The 16,440-nt window shown below is 47.1% G+C and overlaps 1 pseudogene; it reads right to left on the bottom strand.

The window, feature by feature from the left end:
* The window catches only part of LOC146202287 (protein roadkill pseudogene), a 46,902-nt pseudogene that overhangs the window by 20,456 nt on the left and 10,006 nt on the right, over positions 1 to 16,440 (bottom strand).

Here is a 16,440-nt window from a genome sequence, read left to right on the forward strand (position 1 = left end):
CTCTCGACTTCAGTGACACTACGATTGCTTCGGTCTGGCACGCTCATTGTGGCTGCAACCTTGGTAGAATCAACGTCCATGGTGACCGATAGGACACGGTCAGAGATGCTCTGAAAGGAAGAAGATGCGCGCGAATTCAAAGCGCGAGATCAAGTACTCGGCCGAGTCTACTTTAAACGATTGATTATACGATTTCAGTACCTCGCGCTGCTTTTCGTGGCGGATTTAGTGCGTGTAGATAGCTTTAACAAAACAAACGATCTTACGTTATAGCAAATCTTCATGATGCATATTTCAAAATAATTTCTAATCAGTATTTTTCAAAGTTACGTATAGCCCTCAAGCAAGTGCTGAGTCATGGCGTCAGCTCTGCGCGACGATGAAGAAGAGAGCGTGCATTCCCTGGTAAGTTGGCACCTATTCCACTGAAGAAGTTAACGCGGTATGAACGCATACACAAGAGGCCTACACTGCGCGAAGTTCTTCATCGCACGCCGTCCTGTGCTGGCTTTTCCTTGTGTGCAGAGGATAAGATTTGGACGCATCGCGCGAACGACGACAGCCCGACGCTGCTATGCCAGAACAGGAAAGAGTTGAGAAAGCATGCAAAAGCGAGGTCTTCGTCAGCTATAGGCCTTTCTGGTTACAGCAAAGCAACCGTTGATAACCATCGACTATTATGTGTCAGAGCCTCGAGAAGATGCGACCAATAGTTTTTTACCTCCTGCGTAAAGATAGTGATACCCAAAAAGACAACACATTTACGATAAGCAGTCTGGTATGGCTAAAAACGAGTTGATGTCAGTTACTACAACACCAGAAGAAATAGGGATGTCCCTTAATGGTGTCATATATATTTAGTAAAACGGTAAAATGATATCGAGACGCTGCACGTGGCCTAGCTTCGCACTTGGGAACACGCGATCACACCTTTATAAAGCCACCTAATATATAAATCACTAAACAAACGCCATCACAATTCTGCTATTGAACTATTTTCGCGAGGATGCTCGGCATGAAGCATTACAGGCAAGCAGACGATGCTCGTCACGAAAGCATCATGAGTACGCATGCTCATTACCTCTCCTGATTTCTGCTCTGCTCCGCAACGGCAGTTGGGGGCAACTCATTCTGCCCCTTGTGACATAAATGAGCCCACCTTCCTTTTTTTTCCTCCCTCGCCTTCAACCATTTTTCACCAGGCTTTCAGTGTCGTCTTTCGTTTCCTCGAGAATGCGCAGCTCGCGACGCGTTTCAGAGCTCCGAACTTAAAGACCATCCGCCACAGACACTCTATCCAGCTCTCTCTTCGCTTTCTTCCTTTTACACGTGCACCGGACCTGCATCATCACTGTACATTCCCCCCCCCCCCTCTCCCTCTCAGCAGTGACGTGCAATGGCGGTGAACTTGTTGTAGTAGTTAAACGCTCAGCGTTCCTCCTTTCCTCCCATCATCATTTGTAATCGCATTCACTCCGGGCAGTCGGCGGTCGCACGATACTTTATAAAATGTGCCGGCTGTATGTGATACTGCAGCTCGGTTCTTCTCAAATGTATGAAGCGAAGTCGGTCAATTATTGAATATGAATTAACCTTAGCAGTTTTTCTTTAATGAACTATTTCATTAGTACTTTGCCACTTAGAAAGAGAAATAAGACAGGGTAAACCTAAGAGCTTTAGGTATTCTTTTGCCAGAGGGCAGAGGGGGGCTAACACCACATCCGTCGTTGAGAAAGAAGAGTTGGCAGAAATGATGCAAGGAAAAAAAGTTTCACCAAGACTGATATCGTACCTGCAGAACACAAAGCTATAGAAATGTACAGTAATTATATTCTATTATTTTAAGAATGTTGCCTGCAGGACATATTTAAAGTCTTCTTTACCGCATGTCACTGGTTACAGGCTACAAAACACGAACAGAAGACCAATATACCCCAAACTTTCAAACTAATTCTCAGAAAGAGCTTTCAAATGTATCTTCTTCTTTTCGCATCTAGTATAACTCCATAATAACAATCAATGTATCCAGAGAGCGTATTTCGGCACACTTATAGTTTCATTGCTATTTTTTTTCTAAAACACTTTGGTCTTCTATAGCATTCTTGACTACTCGTTGTAAGCGAGGATAAATTTTCGAAGAAAAATGTTGTAACGCATCGTAAGCTTAGCACCGTTACATGAATATGTTCATAAACGCACCGGACAATAAACCACAGTTGGTCCACAGTTATTTCAAAATCTTGCAGGTCACTTTATCTGCACCTTAAGAATGAAGAGCGATAACGCCCTCTTCTTTCTCTCATTGTTTTCTTTTTTGACGTCAGCCAATTGCCAAATAGAAATCACCACCCCGGTTACACTGCACGGCGTACACCACCATTTACTCACATGAATTATACGCCACTGCAGTACCCGTACATGAATTACGCTACAAGACATGCTACGCAGATGCTAGGCCACTGCATTACTCCCACACAAATTACACTACATGACATAGTGCAACACTGCAGTAATGATACGCGTATTGCACTACACGATATACTGCGCCACTACAGCGCTCATTCATGAATTATACAAGGCGTACTACACAACTACTCTAGTCATACACATGCTACTACATAACGCAGAGAAAAAAGCCTCCCCATTTAAAGAGCCGTTCACCTGAGAACCCGGCGTCCGCGTGGTGAGCGAAGTATCACGTGCACGACCCTCCCACGTGGTAGCTGGCAGGCAACATCGCCGGGAGCACACTGGTCGTAGGGTTGTGCGACTTCACGCGACCACATAACATGGCTGAGTTGGCACAGAACCCAAACTTGCACTTCTAAATTCAGATGTGAGGTGAACAGGAATCCAACCCTGCCTGCCGAATTAAACCTGCCATACCATTGGCCACACAGGAACCTTCGTACTGAGTCGGCTTGGCTATAAACGGGGCTTTATACCTTCTTTGCGAAGTGTTCCACGTACCCTGGTAGCTAACGACGGTATGCAAATGAGTGTTGGAGAGGAAATAAAGGCAAGAATTTGAGAATCACTGATATACGAGCCGCAAAACGCACATATAGGAGAACGAGAATGCTTAAGAGGAGCTGTCAAAAGGAGCAGCTGGCTCATCATACCCTTAACAGTAGAACTATAGACTCGCCTCCCCGCCCCCTCCAATTTTGTAGCAAAAGGTGCACTAGGGTAGTCAGCGGCGCATTTCGTGTAATCGTTGCTAGTCGCTACTGCACATGCGCCGTAACCATGCAAATTAGTTGTACCGAGCCAGAGAAGAAAAAAAAAAGGGAATAGAGAAAAAGGGGGAGAAGAAGATAAAGCCGGTCAAAGGAAGCAAGCAAATTCGGAAGACGGCAAGAAGAAAAAGACAGAAGAAGGGAAGTAGAATGAAGACGGAAAGAGTGAGAAGAGTGAGGACGAGACGAAAAAGCCGGTCAAATTGAGAAAGCAGTTTCGGGGGACTCCAAGGAGACGACAGAAGAATGAAAGAAGAATGAACATGGAAAGAGGAAGGAAAAGAAGAAGCCGGTCGGATAGAGCAGGCAGATACGGAAGGCGCCAACAAGAAAACAGAAGAAGGAATGAAGAATGGAGACGGAAAGAGGCAGAAGAGGAAGAAGAGGGATTAGAAAACGAAGAAGCGGTCAACTAGAGAAAGCTGATTCGGAAGCCGCCAAGAAGAAAAGTCAGAAGAAGGGAACAAGAGTGAACACGGAAAGAAGGAGAAGAGCGAGGAGGAGACGAAGGAGCCGGTCAAATAGGGCAAGCAGATTCGAAAGACGCCAAGAGGACAGAAGAAGGAAAGAAGAAAACAGAAAGTGGGAGAAGAGGGATGGATGGATGGACTAAACTTTAATGTCCAACAGATAAGGTGATCTACCCACCCCCCGACACGCGGGGCAAGGGGCGGGTGCCGCCGCCTCAGAGGCAGGCCGGGAGGTCTTGGGTCCCAGCAGCCTCTTCAGCCAGTTGGACGAGTAGGAGCTGGAGCTCAGGGTCGGAGCTGCGCAGCAGGGTCTCCCAGGTGTCTCTACAGCTTATATTGTTCGTCCTCCTCGGAGAATACGGGCATTCCCATATTATGTGGTCGAGGGTCCCTCTCGCCCCACAAAGATTGCACTTGTCACTCCTAGCCTCAGGGAACATGTGGTTCGCCATAACCGGGTGCGGATATGTATAACTTTGAAGTCGCCTCCACGTCACTGCTTGTCTGCTGTTTAATTTTGGGTCTGGTGGGGGTACCAGTCTACGATCCAATCTGTAGTGCTGCGTGATCTCCCCATATTTTAGCAAGCGCTCTCCGCTTCCTCGGTCATCAAGTGGCCCTGTAGCGGCTCGGCGGTAGAGATCTCGAGCCAGCTTGTGGGCCGCCTCGTTGCCGGGGACGGCTTCGTGCGCAGGAGTCCAAATTATTTGAATTTTCCTATCCAACTTTTCCTGGCCTAGGATTCTGGCTGCTAAGGGCGAGATCCTGCCCTTGCTAAAATTTTGTATGGCAGTTTTGCTGTCACTGATGACAAAATTCGCTTCCATTCCGACGCAAGCTCACGCGATCGCACTTTCCTCGGCTATTTCTATGCTCCGCCCGCGCAAAGTAGCAGCTGTCACGGGATTGCTCCGGCCGCTGACGACCGTTGCTACCGTGAAACTGCCACCACCTCCCGCCGCGTCTACATAGGCCACTTCATGTTCCGAAATTTCGCCGAATCTAATTTCTAATGCTTCGGCTCGTTTTTTCCTCCTGTCTTTGTTATATTCCGGGTGCATGTTTTTTGGCAGCGGGGGAATCACCAAATTTTGTCTGACTTCTCTAGCTACCTCCACCTTGACCGTGGGACCCCTATCCGGATTTATTCCAACTTTCGTCAAAATGACTCTTCCTGTCTTCGTGGTGCTAAGTCTCTCAATTTGAGAGGTTCGCACCGCTTCCGCAAGTTCTGCCCATGTGTTGTGTACCCCTAGAGCGATCACTCTCTCTGTGGATGTGCACACCCAGCGCTCTTTTTACGCATTTTCTCATTAGTGACTCAATTTTTTCTTTTTCCACCGCTTTCAAATCTAGATACGGCGTTGCGTAGCTCACTCGGCTGAAGATGTAGGCCTGTATCAGTTTCATCAAATTTTTTTCCTTTAACCCTCGGCCTCTGTTGGCCACCCGCCTTATTAGGCTCAGGGTCTGCATCGCGTGATTCTCTAGCCTCTTGATGGTCTCGCCATTATGTCCGTGTGACTGGAGAATCAAGCCCAAGATTCTGGTTTGCTCGACTATTGGTACCTCGTTACCCGCCACTTTAATTTTATCTCCGACGGTGCCTTGCACCTTAAGTGCTTCGGATTGTATATAAACAACTCTGATTTCTGCGGCGAGCACGCTACGCCTCTCTCTGCCGCGTAATCGACTATAATGTCGGTGGCGGCTTGGAGCAGGTTTTCGACGCACGAATCACTTCCCCGGTTGACCCAAAGGGTGATATCATCCGCATATATACTAAATTTTAATCCTTCGAGCTTTGCCAATTGCTCGGGGAGTTCCCTCATAGCCACGTTGAAGAGTAGGGGGGACAGCACTGATTAGGGGTGTGCGAATAGTACTTTTTCCAAACCGAATCGAATACGAATAGTGCACTCTTGCTATCGAATCGAATACAAATAATGTAGCTAAAAAGCGAATCGAATACGAATCGAATAGTGAAAGCAGCGAATCGAATACGAATCGAATAGTAGAGCGCTATAGAGCGCTCTACTATTCGTTAAAGCGCTATTATAGCGCTGCGGTAGAGCGATATAACTCGTGGAGTAATAGATCTGACGGGAAAACGCTGATCTCCTCTAGGGGGCGCAACTATTAATCTCTACGCACATTGTCAGTTGCTGGTTGTTTTTATCTACAACAATTACGTTTGAACGAGTTTATTTAGTGAACTAGATTGCATGATACAATATATCAGAGATTACGAATGGCTGAGCGACGCTTTCGTCCGACTTGCGTCCGAGTAACCCGAGGCCATAGAGTTGCGCTTCCCCTGCTGTTGGCTCTTCGAACTAGTTATCGCCGAGCGCGTGATCTCTTCATCTTCCTCTTCTTTTCAGTGACTTTCTTTGCTTTCTTTCTTTCTCAATTAGCTCGCGTGCTCCCCTCTAGCTGGCGCTAGGCGATTACAACTGGCGCTAGGCGACCTGAGATATATAGCGGAGAGTTGTATGAGCATGAGCTGACAACATTCATGCAACTCTCATGTCATGCGCCACTCGCATAATAAACTTAACCTCAACTATTGATGATGAAAGTGAATGAAATTTTTAGGAATAAACATGTAGCGTTACTTCCCGGCAGATTAGAGACGTGTGAACTATGACACGACTACGAGAAGTTGCCTCCGCGATTCGTGATATGTCCAATCTTTAAGAATGTTTCCATGCGAATGGACCGTGTTGCGGCCACGCTGAAGCATGTAGGCTCCCTAAACGGTGATCTCTGCTTCTCGCGTAGGTTTATTGCGGCAGCAAGCTGTGCCTGCTCGGAGCTGACGCTGCCTTCGCGAGAATGGTCGGAGGTAACCGAGACGTTAATTCGTGCCAGTTATTCGAAAAGTATTCGAAAATTATTCGAAAATTTGCGAAGATATTCGAACAGTTTCGAATAATTCTCAATTTCCACTATTTGATTCGTTTAACGTATCGAATATTATAATATTCGATTCGATATTCGAAAATTTCGAATATTCGCACACCCCTAGCACTGATCCCTGGGGCGTACCCTTACTCCCGAGCTCTATTGCGGGGGATTCCAGCGTCTGGAACTTCATGCAGGCCGTTCTACCCGTCAGAAAGTCCCTGATGTACCGATATGTCTTGGTACCTACATTAATCTTGTTCAGCCCTTCCAGGACCGCCTCATGTTTTACGTTGTCGAAAGCCTTCGTGAGGTCGAGCCCCAAAATTGCTTTCGCATCTTTAGACTTTGAGTCTATTATGTCATGTTTGATTTGGAGCATGACGTCCTGCGTACACAAGTGAGGACGGAACCCGACCATCTCATGTGGCCACAGATCACTCTGCTCCATGAAACTCATCAGTCTGGTCTGGACGACGTGCTCCATCAATTTCCCCACGCATGAGGTTAAGGAAATTGGTCGTAAATGTGCTAGTTGAGGAGGCTTCCCTGGTTTCGGTATTAAAATAATGCTTGCCGTCTTCCACTGTTGTGGGAGCTCGCCTTTTTCCCAACATTCTTGCATATACTCCGTTAGATACCTAATGGAGTCATCATCTAGGTTCCTGAGCATTTTGTTCGTTACTCCGTCGGGGCCTGGAGCCGACTTCGTTTTAAGTCTTACAATCTCCGCCTCACTTCCGCTTCTGTGATGGGGGCGTCCAGCGCCTCATTAGGCGCTCCACCATAGTCAGGAAGTGGGGTCGTGAAGTTTCCCCCACATACGTCTCAATTAATTTGTTCATGAAATCATCATCGTTCCCTTCGAAAGCGTGCCTCACTTTTGGCAATCTTATACCAGATTGCGTCTTCGAGTTGTCTGGGTCCAACAAGTGCCGGAGGAAGCTGCACGTCTTGGAGAGGTTCATGCTCCCCTCCCTGTCGTCACACTTGTTGTCCCAGTTTTGTTCGCATAATTTGAAAGTATAGTCTTCGATTTCCTTATCATGTCGCGCAATCCTTCTTCTGAGGTTGCGGTTCCATTTCTGCTTTTTGAGACGACGCTCCATGCTCTGCTTAGCTTCCCACATATGCAGAAGACGGCTGTCCGCAATCTCCGGGGCGTTATCACCTTCGAGCAATTTTGTTGCCTCTCTAATGTCCGATTTAAGCGCCGTCGCCCATTCCTCGATGCTTCTGATGGGCTCTAGTTCCTGAGCCCTCCTGATATCTCTAAATTCATCCCACTCAACGACGGCCGGCGCGCGAGCCCGGCGTGTTTTAACGCCTTTCCTAAGTGTGGAGACAATTATGTAGTGGTCGCTGCCAAAATTTTGATCCGAATTGTGCCATTCTAGACCTTTTACGTTTTTCGAGAATGTTAGGTCTGGGGATGTATCCTTACTGACGCTATTGCCCACCCTCGTTGGGCTCTCGGGGTGCGTGTGCAAAGTGAGCCATAGGTCATGCGTATCCTCCCACAGCTGTCTACCTTTTGGGCACCGGTGCGGGTACCCCCATTCCTGGTGATGTGCATTAAAGTCCCCCACTATCAACAGTGGCTGGTTGTTTGAAATTTTGAGGGCCTTGCGAAGCAGAGCTTTGAACCTCACCTTCCTTTGCCTGGATGAGCTGTATAAATTTAGAATGAATAGACTAGGGTCTTTCTGTTTTCCGGTTAAAACTTCTACAAACACGTTCTCGATCTCTCTTGACTCTAGATCGTGTTCAATGGCTGCAATGTTTCTTTTCACGAGTGTTGTGACCGAGGATTTCTCTCCCCTGCCACTATGAAATGCCTGATATCCTGACAATTTTGCGGGCCCCCCGGTTTCTTGCAGAGCAATTGCCAATGGAGTCTCATCTAATAGCAAAAGATACTGTTGCAGAATCGGCCGCTTGCGCCGGAAGCCGCGACAGTTCCACTGCCAGATTTGATTTTCATTTGCGCGCCTAGCCATTTTGCAGTTGCGAAACGACCTGTTCTATATTTTGTTGCCATCCGTTTATGGCGGCCAATTCATTCCTTAACCTTTGGCATTCCTCGGCCTGTTTCTGAATTGCCCCGAGGACAGCTTGAATTTGAATGTTGATATGATTCATAAATTCACTCATCTTGGCATCTAACCTTTCCAAATTTTCCATCCTTTTCTCCATAGCCTCAATAGGGTCGGTGTCTTGAATTTTGCGTTTCACCGGTGGTGGGAGGGACGGCTCTGTGACCATCTTATCCTGTCCCTGCGGCTGTTGACGTACCGCTTGGGAGGTCGTTTGTCTAGTGGGTTGTTGCGGAGGAGGTGTTGCCTGCCTCTGTGATTTCTTTAAGTTTTGGATCTCGGACTGCTGCGATTCGACTATCCCCGTTAAGTTTTCGATCATTTGCTTTAATTTCTCAATTTCCTCGTCTCGTTTACCCCTGTGATTATATTCCTGGGAGACCTTGCCCGCAAAACTCACACCCTTACGTTCCTTGCTCCTACCTCATCTCCATGCGTTGGCAGTATCCCTTGAGCTTGAGCGTCCCCTGGACTGGCTCCTGGCACAAGAATCGGAGCGGTCTCTGGGCGGCGGTGGTGGTCTGCCTTGTTTCGTTTCCAGAATCGGGAAAGAGTCCTCGCGGAATTCGAAGTCTTCTTTTACTTTCGGTTCGCTTTTCCGACTCTGATGTCCCCCACCAGTCGTCGCTGCATATTCCATCTTCTCCCAATGTCGCTTCTTCACTTCGTAGGGAGTGCGGAAAAGTTCTCGACACTTGGGGTCTCCTAGTGCATGACCTTTGCCGCAGAGCTGGCATGTTGGTTCACATTTGTGTTCTCTTGACGGGTTCTCGAGGGCGCAGCCACGGCACTTGACGTTCGTCGGATCCGGGCACACGTCCTCGCGATGACCGAGTCGGCCACAGGCGACGCATACTTCGTATTTTCTGCGATACAGCTGGCACCTGTGCGGCGTCCCGTTGAGATAAATCCATCTTGGCACTTCTTTCTCCCTGAAAAGAATGAAGATCGACTTGGAATCTTTGCCCAGCCTGCGGACGCCTCGAATCTCGGGGTTGTCCTTGCGATCTAGGCGGTATAGAATTTCTTCGACACAATATCCAAGCGGAACCCCGTGGATGACTCCCTTGCCGCAGTGCTCGGGGGTGGCCACGTAGGTAGAAGTGTCCACTTTTTCACCGTCGAACATGAGGTATTTCACGCTCACGTACTTCAGCTTCAGCTTCCTCTCCGCACTTGTAGTGATGACCAGAACGGAGTGCTGCTTCATATTTGGAATTATTATATCTTCCTTCTCTTCTCGTGGATTGATCCCCGCCGACATTTTGATCATGTCAGTGAGATGTGCTGTTCCATATTTGGTAAGCCTAAGTAGGCCTCCACGAGGTCGGAGAACAATTTTCTCGGCGCCATCTGGAATGCGCGTCTGCTGACGCTCGATCAACTTGGCCGCCATTTTCCTGCGTGCTTGCTTTTCCTGGGCTCGCTGTTTCGCAGTTTTCTGCCCGCTCTTCTCTAGCGGCACGTACCTTCCTCCTTCGCTCGTGAACCATTGTCCTGGTTCCGAAAATTCCTCCGGTGTAATCGTGGTTCCTTCCACAATATCCATGATTCACAGCTTTCGCACGACCACGAGCGGCAAACGATCCCCCGGTAGGGACGCCGTGGGCCCGGTCGGCCGTTTTAGGCTTAGCGCCGTTAAGCTCAACTCAGCTACGTGCTGCGTCGAAAAAACAAAGTCAAAAAATGGCAAAATAAAGTCCCACTTGCCAAAAAAGGAAAAGAAGCTGGTTAACTAGAGCAAGCAGATGGGCAAAACGCTAAGATGATGAGGGCTGAAGAACGGAAGAAGAATGAAGACGGAAAGATAGATAAAAAGAAGAAAAAGCAGGTCAAATACAGTAAGCAGATTCGGAAGATACCAAGAAGAAGGGAGAAAGAAGAAGGGGAGAAGAACGAAGATGTAAACAGGGGGGAAAAGAAGAAGTCGGTCAACTAGAGTAAGCAGATTCGAAAGACGCCAAGAAGAGGAAGAGAGAAGAATGGAAGAAGATGAAGTCGGGAAGAGGGAGAATATGGGGAGGAAATCCAGGCGGTCAGTTAGAGCAAACAGATTCAAAAGACGCCAAAAAGGCAGGAGACGGGAAAAAGAATGAAGACGGAAAGAGGGAGAAGAAAAAGCCGGTCAAATAGAGCAATAAGATTCAGAAGATGCCAATAAGACACGCTGAAGCGTGATTCCGTTCTCCCAACGGTATGGTCCTCTAGGCAGCGTGACCTGACGACAAACATCTGAAATATTGTTAAAACGAATAATAGCGCATTTAAAGTCCCGCATTCCGGTCCGTTCTGTGGCGCAAAGGATTAATGCCACTTATCTCAAACCTCGAAACATATCTGTTCGGATCCTCTGAGAGCAATTCTTTTCGGATATTTGTTTTTTACAATTAACAACACTCAAATAAAGTTACAACACCTTGCTGTGGCGTGTTTCCCTTTAGCTTGCATTTTGTGATATTTTTTATTCCTAATAGCTGCAAAACCAGCCATGAACAGAGCCAGGAGGTGACGGTACGACAGCGGTTACTCTACGGAATTACCTTCACCGTATTCATCCGTTCAGTCGTTCAGTCGTGTCCGACACTTCGTGACCCTATGGACCATGTCACGCCACGCTTTCCGGTCTCTCACTATCTTCCTAACATCACATAACTTCAACTGCAGCGCCTAGAGGATGCCATCTAACCATCGCGTTTGCTGCCTACCTCTTCTCCGGCGACCCTCAACCTTTCCCAATATCAAATCTTTCTCCAGCGACTCCTCTCTTCTCATCAGATGACCAAAGTAGCTAAGCTTTAACTTTATAATTTGACCCACCAATGAGCAGTCAGGATTTATGGTCGACAACATCACTGGTTTGATCTTCAAGCGCGTCAATTCTTCGGTGGTCAGCCTTCTTCACAGTCCAACTCTCGCATCCATACATCACGCCTGGAAAGACCATAGCACGAGATACACAGATTTTGGTTGGCAGACTAATGTCTCTGCACTTTACTAGGCGGTCAAGGTTAACCATGGCTCTCTTTCCCAGAAGCATGCGTCTCCTAATTTCATGGCTGCAGACTCCTTCCGGGGTAATCTTGGAGGCTTGTCCCTTGATGCTCCAGGACTTCATAGGGCAAGACGCCATGGTCTTTGTTCTTTTAATGTTCAGTTTAAGCCCAAACTTCTCACTCTCTTCTTGTACGCCCATCAGAAGTCTCTTGAGCTCCACTTCACATTCTGCCATTAAAGTGGTATCATCCACATATCTAAGGTTGTTGATACGTTTTCCAGCAATCTTTACTCCAGCTGTAGACTCGTCCAGACCGGCCTTTCTCATGATACACTCTGCATATAGGTTAAATAGACAGGGCGACAGTATGCAGCTTTAACTCACTCCTTTCTCAATCGAAAAACAATCAGTAAGACCATGCCCAGTTCTGACTGTGGCCTCTTGCCCTTCATACAGGTTCCTGAGGAGACAGAAGAGGTGAATTGGAACTCCCATCTCTTGCAGAGCTTGCCACAATCTGCTGTGATCTACGCAGTCAAACGCTTTCGCATAATCAATAAAGCAGAAGTAGATGGGTTTCTGGAACTCTCTTGCTTTTTCCATAATCCAGCGAAGGTTGGCAATTTGGTCTCTAGTTCCTCTGCCCTTGCAAAACCCAGCTTTCATGTCCGGAAGCTGCCGATCCACATACTGCTGCAGCCTACCTTAGTGAATTTTCAACATCACCTTGCTAGCATGCGAAATAAGCGCGATCGTGCGGTAGTTGGAACAATCTTTGGCACTGCCTTTTTTGGAATGGGGATGTAAACTGACCTCCTCCAATCCTGTGGCCACTGCAGGATTGTCCAAATCTTCTGACAATGTATGCACAATGTTAACAGCGTCATGGTTGAAGTTTTGAAGGAACTCATCTGGAATGCCATTAATTCCGCTAGCTTTGTTCTTAGCAAGGCTGGCTAAGGCCCATTCAACTTCACTCTTCAGGATACCCAGCTCGATATCAGTATTCACAACCGTCGTATGTTGGGTTTACACATCCGAGTCCTTCTTGTACCGTTCTTCTGTGTATTCTTACCATTTCTTCCTTATCTCTGAGGCTTCACTGAGGTCCTTGCCTCGTTTGTCTTTTATCACGCCCAGCTCAGCACAGAAGCTTCCTTTGATATCTTTGATTGTCTGCTTGGCACTGTATGTTCAGGAAGGCATTCTTATCTCTCCCTGCTGTTTACCGAAAATCCGCATTGAGAACCTTGTATCTTTCTCTTTTCCCCATAACTTTTGCCATCCTCCTTTCCTCAGCTATTTGCAAAGCCTCTTCACATAACCAGTTTGCTTTCTTGCATTTCTTTTGCTTTGGAACTACCTCAGTAGCAATTTCTTGTATTATATCACGAACATCAGTCCACATTTCTTCAGGCTCTCTGTCTTCTAGATCTAATTCTTGAAATCGATTGCTCCCTTCCACAGCATATTCTGATAGAATTTGATCCAGATCATACCTGAAAGGCCTTCTAGTTCTCTGCGTTTTTTTCAATCGAAGCTTAATTTTGACAACAGGAAGCTGATGATCGGTGTCACAATCGGCCCCAGGCCTTGTTTTTACTGCTTGTATAGCGCTTCTCCATCTCTGCCGGCAAAGAATATAATCTATCTGATTCGTGTAGAGACCGTCCGGTGAAGTCCATGTGTACAGGCGACTCTTGTGCAGTTGACAAGGTATGGTCAGGTTGTTTTCTTGACAAAACTCTACTAGCCTCTGCCCAGCTTCATTTGGCTCACCAAGACCGAACTTGCCTGTAATTCCAGATATTTCTTCACTCCCGACCTTAGCATTCCAGTCTCTTATGAGAAAAACGACGTCTGATGATGGAGTGCGGTATAAAAGGCATTGCAGGTCCGCTTAAAATCTGTCAACGTCAGCTTCTTCAGTAGTAGTGGTTGGGTATAGACGTGGATGACTGTTATGTTGAAATGGTGACCTTGGATCCAAAGTGAAATCATTCGGTCGTTTTTGGGGTTGTACCCTAGCACTGCTTTGCCCATTCTTCTGTTTACTATGACAGCGACCCCATTCCTTCTCTTGGATTCGTGCCCACAATAAAAGACATAATGGTCGCCGGAGTTAAATTCTCCCATTCCGGTCCACTTGAGCTCGCTGATACCCAAGTTATCAATGTTCATTTTGTCCATTTCTCGCTTTACAACATCCAGTTTACCTTGCGTCATAGATCTTACAGTCCATGTTCATCATCGTCATCATCATCATCAGCCTGATTATACCCACTGCAGGGCGAAGGCCTCTCCCATATCTCTCCACTTAACCCGGTTCTGTGCTAGCTGCATCCACTTGACCCCTGCGAACTTCTAATCTCATCCGCCCACCTAACTTTCTGCCGCCCCCTGCTACGCTTTCCTTCCCTTGGAATCCAGTTTGTTACCCTCAGCGACCATCGGTTATCATCTCTTCGCACTACATGTCCTGCCCATGTCCATTTCTTCTTCTTAATTTCCACTAGAATCTCGTTAACTTGAGTTATTTCTCTGACCCACTCTGCACGCTTTCTATCTCTTAATGTTACCCCTACCATTTTTCGTTCCATAGCCCTCTGGGTTGTCCTCAACTTGAGTAGAACTCTCTTGGTTAGCCTCCACGTTTCAGCCCCAAAGGTGAGTACAGTCCATGTTACTAGGTGATATATCTCCTTGCAACATCGGACTTTCCGGTCGCTTCCCTACACATCCACAACTGCGCGTCCTCTTGGCTTTAGCCCAGCCGCTTCATTCATCCTGGAACTACTGGAATCGCCCTTTGTTCATCCCCAGTAACATGTGGGACGCCTTCCAACCTGGGGAGCTCATCTGCCGGCACCATATCATTAATGCTATTGTGACTGGCCATAGGGTTTTCTTAGCAGGAAATACTGGAGTGGGTTGCCATTACCTTCTCCAGTGAATCACATTTTGTCAGAACTCTCTGCCGTGACCTGTCTATCTTGGTGGCCCTACACAAAACAGCTCACGACTTATCGAGTTTCGCAAGCCCCTCCGCCACGACAAGGCATTGATCCATGAAGGGGTCACCGTATTCATATCCTACATTTACTGAGTGTCTGTTACCTTAATTAAGAGTGCGTTCAGAGGCCACTCTGGGCAACTTAACTTGCTAAGAGACAACTAGACAGGAGAAAGAAATTGCGGGGCCCTACCGTTGAGAGACATAATTTCGCCGTACCGTATCGCAGATCACACTTGCGGTTTGCAGCCAGCGCATCGGCGACGAGAAGATTCGAGTGGGACTATGTGAACAATCCTTTTAGTAGCTTTCGCTACGCATATCTAGTGTCTACCGAGTTGAGCCACCGTCTTTTTTTTAAAAATCACAAGATAAACAAGACACAATACCAGCATAAATTGATAACTATATTCAGAAAGTTATTTCAGGTATTCGGGATGTAAGTATTGCCCCTATTATCGGAAAGATTGTGGACGCTCGGTGAAAAAAAAAAAAAAAAAGGAGAGAGAAAAAGTCGTTCGATGAAGAGTAGATATTTGGGCATGCCTGTAATAATCCACGACGTAAGAGGGAGCGCAAAAAAAGGGCGACGGACAAAGAATAGAACCCACAAACCAAAAACGCCGGTGGCGCGTTTTCTATCCTTTGTACGCTGTTCTGATTTTGTACTCTGTCTTATACGTCATAGCTACGTTATTATTTTAGAGAAGCAGGGGACGGGAGGGAGCATAAAGGCCCAGCGAAACTTTGGGGCATGCAGATGGAGTTCGACAACCACTCGGCTGCATTTCCGCTCTATATGACGTGTGGGGATTATCAATAACAGGCTCGACATTGAAAATAATGGTCTAGCGAAAGTGATCAAACTGACAAGACCGCAAAGACTGGTGCGCGAACTTCACCAGTGGTGCACACGGCTCCGGAAAAAAACATTACCGAGGGTTTAGCTCAATTAGGTATGAATATAAATGCAGAGGTATGGCTGAAATTGATTCCTTAATTTGTAGATCAATTCTCTCCCATACAGTGGTGAGCTACACTAGACTAGACGAAGAACATGAATACGATTAGATGCGAAGCGCAGCATGAAATAATGACACCTTAGCACATCAAAAGACCGGCTACTGAAACCAGCGTGGCGGTTCTTTGTCAAGCTGCGTGGGCGGAAATAGCAGCCGACCTGAACGGGAAGCTCTACAGAGAGCTGACCAATGGGCGCAGAGCAGTCTTCGCGTTAAGGGCTGGGGAGCGATTAGGGTCATGTCCTTCGTATGGCTTGCCTCACACCTGCCCGACAGGGGGAAATATTGGCAAATTCGATTTTGACGCCAAGACGCCGCTTTAGGTGAGTACCACTGAGGCTATTTTCGCGCGGTCGTGATGCACCATTTGAGCTCCCGGCTTCAACGCCTGGTACACAGCTGTCTTATGACGGAATACGACTGCAGAAGCACTCCAGAAATGTCCACGTTGTATTTAAGGCCCCAAATAGTACGGGCGAATGCGTGTCTATGAATGCAGTGCCTCCTTTTGAAAGGTGTCGGGTACATTACTGAACAGAAGAGGTCGATTGTTTTGTCTTACAGCAGTTTATTGTCACTTCACAGTGATCAGTGACACCCGTATTCTACGTCCTCGGTTCTCCCTTCAATGAACTTATTTGACGTGCTTAGTTTAAGCTTCTCGTTGGTATGATGCTCAATCAAAATTAAAATATATA

The sequence above is a fragment of the Amblyomma maculatum genome, chromosome 1 (assembly GCF_055883805.1).
Source record: "Amblyomma maculatum isolate TAMU_Amacu chromosome 1, ASM5588380v1, whole genome shotgun sequence".
Taxonomy (NCBI): domain Eukaryota; kingdom Metazoa; phylum Arthropoda; class Arachnida; order Ixodida; family Ixodidae; genus Amblyomma; species Amblyomma maculatum.